This window comes from Mandrillus leucophaeus, unplaced genomic scaffold, assembly GCF_000951045.1.
Source record: "Mandrillus leucophaeus isolate KB7577 unplaced genomic scaffold, Mleu.le_1.0 Scaffold434, whole genome shotgun sequence".
Classification (NCBI taxonomy): Eukaryota; Metazoa; Chordata; class Mammalia; order Primates; family Cercopithecidae; genus Mandrillus; species Mandrillus leucophaeus.
The window spans coordinates 658,353-664,613 of record NW_012104632.1 but is presented as its reverse complement, the minus strand read 5'-3'; the positions used below and the strand labels follow the sequence as shown (position 1 = coordinate 664,613).

The 6,261-nt window shown below is 39.6% G+C and overlaps 1 pseudogene; it reads right to left on the bottom strand.

Annotated features, from left to right (window-relative positions):
• Positions 1-3,508: 3,508 nt before the first annotated feature.
• LOC105549327 lies at positions 3,509-4,810 on the bottom strand (annotated as a pseudogene).
• Positions 4,811-6,261: the final 1,451 nt, after the last annotated feature.

The following is a 6,261-nucleotide window of genomic DNA, read 5'->3' as shown; positions in this document are numbered from 1 at the left end:
GGGTGGATCACGAGGTCAGGAGATCGAGACCATGCTGGCTAACATGGTGAAACCCCGTCTCTACTAAAAATACAAAAAATTAGCTGGGCACGGTGGTGGGCGCCTGTAGTCCCAGCTACTCGGGAGGCTTGAGGCAGGAGAATGGCGTGAACCCAGGAGGTGGAGTTTGCAGTGAGTCAAGATCGCACCAGTGCACTCCAGCCTGGGCAACAGAGCAAGACTCCATCTCAAAAAAATATAAATAAATAAATAAATAAAATTAAACCAAACCAAAACAACAACAATAAAACGTGATTCTTTTATCCTTCTATGGAGATTACTTCATGATAATAAATAGTAATAGTTGTAATTTCTCTCTTTCTTTCTTTCTCTCTCTCTCTCTCTCTCCTTCCTCCCTTCCTCCCTCCCTTCCTCTCTCTCTCTTTCTTCCTTCCTTCCTTCCTTCCTTCCTTTTTTTCTTTCTCTCTTCCTTTCTCTTCCTCTCTTTTTTGACGTGGGGTTGGTCTGGCTGTGTTGCCCAGGATGGAGTACATTGTCTCTTCACAGGCACGATCATGGCACAGCACAGCCTCTAACTCCTGGCTGGGTCTACAGGCCCGCACCACCATCCCTGGCCTAATTTCTGCTTACAGTGACACAGTGCGCCAACATGTGGCTTTATAATTATACAACCAGTTCCTCACTAAAGGACATTTGTATTGTTTCTATGTATTTCCATACTTTTCTGATACAAACATCCTGAAATAAATAACTGTGAGCATGTTTTTCTTTTTTAGGTGGGCTAATTTATTTATTTATTTTTGCCTTTAATCCATGCTTTATTTTTTTTTTTTGAATTTTTTGTTTCCATAGGTTTTTGGGGAACAGGTGGTGTTTGGTTACATGATTACATTCTTCAGTGGTGATTTGTGAGATTTTGGTGCACCCATCACCCAAGCAGTATACAGTGAACTCAATTTGTAGTCTTTTATCCCTCACCCCCTCCCCATACTTTCCCCAAGTCTTCAAAATTTATTGTATAATTTTTCTGCCTTTGCATTCTCATAGCTTAGCTCCCACTTATGAGTGAGAACATACGATGGTTGGTTTTCCAATCCTGAGTTACTTTACTTAGAATCATAGTCTCCAATCCCAACCAGGTTGCCATGAATGCCATTAATTCATTCTTTTTTATGACTGAGTAGTATTCCATTATATACATATATGATGTGCTATATATATATATCACAGCACCTGGCTAATTTTTTGTATTTTTAGTAGAGATGGGGTTTCTCCATGTTGGTCAGTCTGGTCTCGAACTCCCAACCTCAGGTGATCCACCCGCTTTGGCCTCCCAAAGTGCTGGGATTATACGTGTGAGCCACTGCACCTGACCACATATCACAGTTTCTTTATCCACTTGTTGACTGATGGGTATTTGGTCTGGTTCCACATTTTTGAAATTGTGAATTGTGCTGTTGTAAACGTGTGTGCAATTATCTTTTTCGTATAATGACTTCTTTTCCTCTGGGTAGATACCCAGTAGTGGGATTGCTGGATCAAATGATAATTCTAGTTTTAGTTCTTTAAGGAATCTCCACACTGTTTTGCATAGTGGTTGTACTAATTTACATTCACACCAGCAGTGTAGTAGTGTTCCCTTTTCACCACATCCATGCCGACATCTATTATTTTTTGATTTTTTGATTATGGCCATTCTTGTGGGAATAAGGTGGTATCGCATTGTGGTGTGGATTTGCATTTCCCTGGTCGTTAGTGCTGTTGAGCATTTTTTCATGTTTGCTGACCATTTGTATATCCTCTTTTGAGAATTGTCTATTCATGTCCTTAGCCCACTTTTTGATAGGATTGTTTTTTTCTTGCTAATTTGTTTGAGTTCGTGTAGATTCTGGATATTATTCCTTTGTCAGATATATAAATTGTAAAGATTTTCTCCCACTCTATGGGCTATCTGTTAACTTTGCAGATAGGAGCTTTTGCATAGCAAAAGCTCTTTAGTTGGATTAAGTCCCACCTATTTGTCTTTGTTTTTATTGCATTTGCTTTTGGGTTCTTGGCCATGAACTCCTTGCCCAAACCAATGTCTAGAAGGGTTTTTCTGATGTTATCTTGTAGAATTTTTTTGTTTGTTTGTTTTTTAGAAAACAATTTTATTGAGGTATAATGGACATACAATAAACTGCATATATTTAAAATGTACAATTAGATAATTTTTGTACCCATTATATCATCACCACAAACAAGATCACGAACATATCCATATCGCAAAATGCTTCCTCTATCCTTTTTTTTTTTTGAGAGAGAGTCTCACTCTATTGCCTAGACTGAAGTGCAGTGACACAATCTCGGCTCACTGCAACCTCTGCCTCCCAAGTCCAAGTAATTCTCATGCCTCAGACTCCCAAGTAGCTGGGATTACAGGCAAGCACCACCATGCCTGTCCAGTTTTTGTACATTTAGTAGAAATGGGTTTTTACCATGTTGGCCAGGCTGATCCCTAACTCCTGGCCTCAAGTGATCTACCTGCCTTGGCCTCCCAAAGTGCTGGGGTTACAGGTGTTGGCCACTGCACCTGGCTTCACACCTCTTTTTAATCCTATCTTCTTATTCCTCCTTTTCTTTTTTGTTTTAAATTTTTTATTACTATACTTTAAGTTCTAGGGTACATGTGCACAATGTGCAGGTTTGTTACATATCTATACATGTGCCATGTTGGTGTGCTGCACCCATTAACTGGTCATTTACATTAGGTATATCTCCTAATGCTATCCCTCCCGCCTCCCCCAACCCCATGACAGGCCCCAGTGTGTGATGATCCCCACGCTGTGTCCAAGTGTTCTCATTGTTCAGTTCCCACCTATGAGTGAAAACATGCGATGTTTGGTTTTCTGTCCTTGCGATAGTTTGCTCAGAATAATGGTTTCCAGCTTCATCCATGTCCCTAAAAAGGACATGAACTCATCCTTTTTTTATGGCTGCATAGTATTCCATGGTGTATATATGCCACATTTTCTTAAATCTTGTAGAATTTTTATATTTTCAGATCTTAGATTTAAGTTCTTGATATATCTTGAGTTGATTTTTGTATAAAGTGAGAGATGAGAATCCAGTTTCATTCTCCTATGTGTGACTTGCCAATTCTCCCAGCACCATTTGTTGAATAGGGTGTCCTTTCCCCACTTTATGTTTTTGTTTGCTTTGTCGAAGGTGAGTTGGCTGTAAGTATTTGGGTTTATTTCTGGGTTCTCTATTCTGTTCCATTGGTCTATGTGCCTATATTTATACCAATACCATGCTGTTTTGGTGACTGTAGTGCTATAGTATAGTTTGAAATCAGGTAGTGTGATGCCTCCAGATTTGTTCTTTTTGCTTAGTCTTGCTTTGGCTATGTGGGCTCTTTTTTGGTTCCACATGAATTTTAGGGTTTTTTTTTTTTTCTAGTTCTGTGAAGAATGATAGTGGTATTTTGATGGGAATTGCATTGAATGTGTAGATTGCTGTAATAGTCTTATTTAGTGTTAAGAATACTGAATGAAAATTTTTGTGTTGCAGTTGCCATCATTATATCATCAACGTGATGCTCAGTATATTCCTGTAAAACCCCGAAACAGAAATTCTTAACAGAGGTTATCCCATCACTGAAGGCTTCTTTTGGCCAGACAGTTTTTTTAGGTATCAGGTATAGTACTCAAATATCTTTATCAGGAGATGTTTTCCTATCCCATTCTTCAGAATTCTTATTTCTGGTGCCAGAGGCGATAAGAGGAAAATAGATGATCCAGGAATTAGACTCTCAGTTCAAGGTCACAGGCAGCAGCAGTTCAATCTGCACACAGTACATCAAACAAAGAGTCCTTCAGAAGCCCCTGACTCTGCTCCTTGGCTTTTTTCTGAGGAGGAGTCTTGTAAAAATATATGTAACCCTGTGTAATTTCATCTGAACCTTCTCTAGAGAAGATTACTATGCTATCTGTGTTCTTCCAAATATACTCGGAAATTAAATACCTACCTACTGAAGTGTGAACTATTGTTATGTCTTAAATTTCCAAGGAAAATATTACTTCATCCAGGACCTGAATGCCTTCCTCAGAGTGGTGTTCACTTTCAATATGATTTTCCACCTTTCTAGCAGCCAGTACATTGGGACTGTTTTCCATGCCAATTGCAAATGTCTAGAGAGTGTCTTACACTTGGGCCTCTTTCAGCTGCATCAACAGAGTGGCAGCAACGAAGCTGGAATCCAAGCCTTTTCTCTGTCATTAGTCGTTTCTTAATAGCACTGTCAAAAGGAATCCAGAGGTTACTCTACATAGTTTCTATCTCAAAACGGTTTCTCCACATTGTTATAGAGGGCATGCAGAGGTTAATCTCTACAATGATGACTCTCTAGGTAGGTGTCTCTGCCCAGGAATACTTTCTTATTGACAGTACTTAATGAAATAAATGCAAACACTCAACCCAACATACAAATTTTCTGCCCGGTCCCTCCTTTGTCATAAAGATGAAGGATTATCTCATCATCCACTCTGGCCTTGTACTCAAATTCAAAATGGTGTTATACCTTGTTGTGGTTGTAAATTTCACCACTGCAACAGAGCCACAAATAGAGAGATTTCCTCACTTGAATTGGCTGCATTCCAAACAGCTGGTCAACTACCACCAACTGGCAAAATCCAAAGCAGCAGCTGATGTATCCATTGACATTCTCAGGAAGAAATGCATCTGGACCCCTGTGTGTGATCTTCATAGCACTCGGATGCTGACCAGAGAGGCAATCATTGCTGCCAAAGAGGGCCCAAATGCCACACATGGTACAGTGGAGCTGCCGGCTCTGTGGGTATGTGAGCAGAGGCCAGGGCTGTGGACTGTTTCCATTGTTTACTTTCAGTACAAGCATCTCTGTATATATCTCTATTCCTTTTTTCTTAGATAAATAGTAGCAAACTGTACACATTTTTCTATACCATGATTTTTTTTTTCTCTGAACAATATATCCCGGAAATCACTGCATAGTTATATACAGAGATTTTCTGTGTTCCTTTTTACAGGTATATAGTTCCCTGTTGTGTGGACGTTCTGGTACATTTCAAGAGGGAACAAGTGTACTAGGAAACATTCAAAGCATGAGAAACCTGCAAGAAGAAGTCTTTTATTTTAGCTAAGCTGTGGGTAACTTGAGGGTCGCAGAATGGGCTGAGGAGTCAACAGAGAAGATGGCTGAATAATTACACAAGATTGCTGCTGGCCCTATTTAATAAGTCTCATTGTTCTCTAAGGTGAAGCAAAGCTGAAAGGATTTGAGGAAATAAATAGGCTGTTTCCTGTCCCCCTATTCTTCTCTGTTTTTCCTCCTATTATTCTAGTAGGTTTTAAAGTGAAGCCTGGAGTAACCCTGAGTGCAGCTATCTCACATGGGAAAGTGCTCTGATGGGTATCAGGGAAATCCTACATTTGCCTTTGTGAGACTCTTCACCTGATGGTCATTGCTTCTCCTCTGACTCCTGGAATCCCCTCACTGGGGAGATGGGGGTGCCCATCAGAAGTCTCTGGATTAAGTCAAAAAACAATTTAACCCTAGAATCCTATTGTATACTATATCCCCAAATTCACCCTCCACGCTTTTTCCATCCTGCATTATGCTTCACCATATTGTACAATAAAGCTTCCTAAAGACAGTGTTTCAATGAGTACTACATAATATCATAGCCAGTAATATAAACATATGCTAAATCCTCAGTGAAGTGAACAAGAATCAGGGCAAGTAGAATGTAGATGTTTGTGCTGGGCGTGGTGGCTCACGCCTGTAATCCCAGTACTTTGGGAGGCTGAGGCGTGATCGGCCCCCTTCCTCACCTCTCCTCAAAGAGAAGAGTAGCTGTGACTGCTGATATTCAGTTGACCTAGTTTCACAGAGGATAGGATCACTCACTGTAGTTTAAAAGATTACATGTGAAGCCTGTACGAGAAACATTTTGAAATCGTCCTGAAAAATCACAAAGTAGGATTGAACAAAAATAGAAACACATTCCTTGCCTTCAATAGAACCAATCAACGTAATACAGTTTCTTCAGGTTTGTGTATAAATTTAATGTAATCCCAATAAAAATGCCAGCAAATTTTTTCCTGGCACAGGATCCTACACTTCATATGGAAAAATAAATAAGCAAGAATACTTATGAACATCTTCAAAAGCAAGAACAATAAAAGGAGACTGGTCTTACCACATATTAAAACTTTTTTTTTTTTTTTTCTCTTTTGAGA